A 3,880-nucleotide genomic window follows, 5' to 3' on the forward strand; every position below is an offset into this window, starting at 1 on the left:
AAAAACAATCAACATTCTGACAAGCAGTAATTTAAGTTGCAACTATTGGTTTGCCCCCTCCAAAACAAAGCAGAATGAAGAAGAGACTTTTGGTTTGAAGAGTTAATATGGACAATGTGAGCTTCAGACATTAGGACTTTGACACAAGAGGAACTAGACAGTTTCCTGTTACCACTGCTGACTGCTCAGGAAGGAATGACAATAGGTCTCTGGTAGAGTGAGAGAAAAATGTGGGACCAAACTCAAATTAATGAGGGTGGGGGGGGAAAGAGACCAGGTCTGATAGAGATTCCTGGTCACTCTTCCAGCCTAGAACTGAAATCCTCCCCTGGAAGGGATAATAAAGGAGCAATGGAATGAGACACATAAGGATGAAGTAGGAAGGGTGCTATCACACTGTTGGGGTTGTAATCAATGTCACAAAACATAATGTGTATGAATTATTGATGAGAAAACAAATTTGCTCTATTAACTTTTACACAAACCACATTTTAAAAGATGACCAGGATTTTTTAAAAAAGAAATAAGCTTTCTAGGTTCTAAAATCGTCATTTCTCAAATATTATGTAAAAATATAATCTCAGCAATGAAGTGAGAACCAGTGTTGGGGTTAGGAACTGATGCATAAGATTATGTGTAATCAAGGGATATTTGCATATCTGCTCCCTCACTCTGGGGAGGGGTTGTTGAATCATTGTAGAAAATATCTGTCTGGAAACTCAGAGAGATCTTGAATGACTAACCTATCCAAGTCTCAGATTTCTCTCTTTAATTTTGAAACCAGGATGTGGAGGAAGGGAAGCTTGGGTCAAAATGAAATTTCACATCCTGAATTCCAGATGAAAATATGTTCTCCATCAGGATTCTTTGATGTCCTATTAAGAGGATAAGCTGATTATAAAATACTTAGAGAAATCTATTTTATTTTGCATATTTAGAAAATATTTTAATAATGCAGAAATGAGTTATTAGTGAAATCTCCTCATGGAAGCCAGGGATAGAGTAAGAGTTGGGGTCACTGGTGTGCACAGTCCATAAGAATAGGAAGTTTTTGGCTCCAGCCCCTGCAGCTTCGTGGGACATCAGAGCGTGAGGCCGCTCTTGTCTCCGGGTTCTGGGTGCTTTGCCAACCTAGCCCTCGCTGTCAGCATGGACACTCACTGGGTAGCGTGGCAAGATGATGCTCTGAATGGAAAGCTAGTTTCTGCTGTAATGGAAACCAGAAACAAAAGAATCTCAAGAGTTCAGAACTTCAACAAATTCAGATATGTGAAGTTAATTTCCATGGAAATGGCATCATCCTCTGATGACAGTTGTGACAGCTTTGCTTCTGATAATTTTGCAAACACAAAACCTAAATTCTTATCAGATATTGGTGAAGAACTCGCAAATGTTTTTTATGAGGACTCTGATAATGAATCTTTTCTGCGGCTTCTCAGAAAGTGAGGTTCAAGATGTGTTAGACCATTGTGGATTTTTAGAGCAACCCAAATCAAGGCCAGATGTCAGTAAAGAACTGGCCAGTATTTTCCTTGCCAACTCTGACAATGAATCATTTTATGGTTTTTCAGAGAGTGAGATACAAGATGGATTGAGGCTATGGGCAGAAAAGGGAGGCTGCAGGATCCGAAGTCAATGCAACGCTCAGGAACCCTGCGAGTAGCAATGACATTTCCAACACGAAACACCAGGACAGCAGCCAAGGAAAAGGCCGAAGTGCCGCTGTTCTCTGAGAATTCTCCCACTGATGCCAGCTCTGATTAAGAAGATGAAAAAGACATGGATTAAAAGGGCTTTAAATATAAAGCAAAACAAAGCAATGCTTGCAAAACTAATGGCAGAATTAGAAAGCTTCCCTGGTTCATTCTCTGGAAGACATTCCCTGCAGGTAACAGGTTCACAATCAAAGACACTCCGATGGCGCACATTCCCAGGTGTTGCCTCCAGGAGAAACTCTGAATAGAGGGCATGCTCTATTATCAGGTCAAGGTCATGGATTCGTGCTGCGCCCACAGAGGAGGACGAGGAAGAGGACAAGTACTTGTTGGTGAGAAAGAGGAAGGTCATGGATGGCTACATGAATGTTGATGACATGCCCAGAAATCGTCACCCAGGGCCATGAACCTCCTTCATGTAATCCTCCCTGTGGAAGAAGTTACAGAGGAAGAACTGGAAAACTTGTGAGAAGATATATAACTGTTCTCTGGGATCTACCTGTCATCAGTGTCGCCAGAAAACCATTGATGCCAAAACATATTGGAGAAACCCAGAGTATTGGGATGTTTGAGGCCAGTTCTGTGGTCCCTGCCTCCAAAACTGTTATGGTGAAGAAGCCAAGGATGCCCTGCTGGATCCTAACTGGCACTGCCCACCTTGCCATAGAATCTGTAACTGCAGCTTCTGTGGGCAGCGCGATGGCTGGTGTGCAACTGGGGTCCTGGTGTATTTGGCCAAAATCATGTCTTTGGGAATGTGCATGCTTACTTGAAAAGTCTGAAACAGGAATTTGAAATGCAAGAGTAGTATCCAGGGAAGTCACTACTGGCCATTTACTCTCAATCCTTCTCATAAAATATTCAATTTTTTCAGTTGATTAAAACTTTGATTTAGAAGTTTGTGGGTCATTCTGTTGAGTAGGAAACTCAAGTTAATCTCATCAGATATGTATTTTGGATCTACCACGGATGTGTACAGCTTGTTATACATTGCTTCTTGTGGTGTCTCCTCTGCCCCAACCCCTGACCTAATCAGTCTCTTTCTTTTCCAAGCATCCTTTCCCACCACTTATTTTCAGAACTCTTTAAAAATTACATTTAAAAGAAAATATGTTTTATTTAGGAGGTTTGGTGGCGCAGTTTGGTCAGCTGCTAACCATATGGTTGGTAGTTCAAACTCACTAACTGCTCTGCAGGAGAAAGATGTGACAATCTGCTTTCGTGACAATTTAATTGATAATTAAATAACTGTAATATTGAGGGTACCATGGACTGCTAGGAAAACAAACAGATTCATCCTGGAAAGGGTCAAGCCGGGCTGCTCCTTGGAGGCAAGGATTCTAAGGCTCTGTCTAACATACTTTGGACATGTTGCAAGGAGGGACAGGTCCTTGGAGAGGGACATCATGCTTGGTATGGTGGAGGGACAGCGCAGAAGGGGAAGGCCCCCTATGAAGTGTGATTGATTCAGTGATTGGGGTAATCGGAATGGGTGTGTCAGAGACGGTGCGATTGGTACAGGACAGAACAGAGTTTAGGGTTGTTGTACATAGGGTCGCTATGAGTTGCAAGCAACTCAATGGCACATAACAACAACAACAACAACAACAATACACCCAAACACTTAGTACAAAGTAGTAGTGGTAACTAACTAAATCTATTGAATTCTACAGAACAATCTTCTGTTAACATGCAAGCAGCCTTTGTGATTTTTGTGTCCACACTTGTTTATATTATTAATAGAGTCAAGTTACAAAGATCTTAAAGCCATGTGAAAAATATATAGCTAATTGTTGCAGAGTGGAGTACATTATGTAATTTAGATGTTACTGTGTAGCCTGCTATTGTTGCCACAATTGAGACTTAGTTGCTGCTAATTTCTTCCATCATAAGACTGAAGTATGATCTGGTTAACACAGCTACTATGATCCTGAGGTTTGTGGGCAATTATTGTAAGGAACACATCCTTGGAAATAAGTGGTGAAATTTCAGGAATAGGCTCATTTGAAATTTTTGCTTTGAAACTTTAGTATAATTTTAGTTTGTTAAATTTATTGAAGACGATTTCCCATGGAAAATTCAGAGTAATGCTAGTGTACAGTGCTTTGCCATTTTATTTTATTTTTTTCCTTCTTTTTTTTCCATCTATAATTATATTTTATTAA

The 3,880-nt window shown here is 40.5% G+C and overlaps 1 pseudogene; it reads left to right on the forward strand.

Moving 5' to 3' along the window:
- Positions 1 to 1,149: 1,149 nt before the first annotated feature.
- Positions 1,150 to 2,523, forward strand: LOC102870483 (annotated as a pseudogene).
- The last annotated feature ends 1,357 nt before the right edge of the window (positions 2,524 to 3,880 follow it).

The sequence above is a fragment of the Elephantulus edwardii genome, unplaced genomic scaffold (assembly GCF_000299155.1).
Source record: "Elephantulus edwardii isolate Elephantulus edwardi_28Jun2011 unplaced genomic scaffold, EleEdw1.0 scaffold00209, whole genome shotgun sequence".
NCBI lineage: Eukaryota > Metazoa > Chordata > Mammalia > Macroscelidea > Macroscelididae > Elephantulus > Elephantulus edwardii.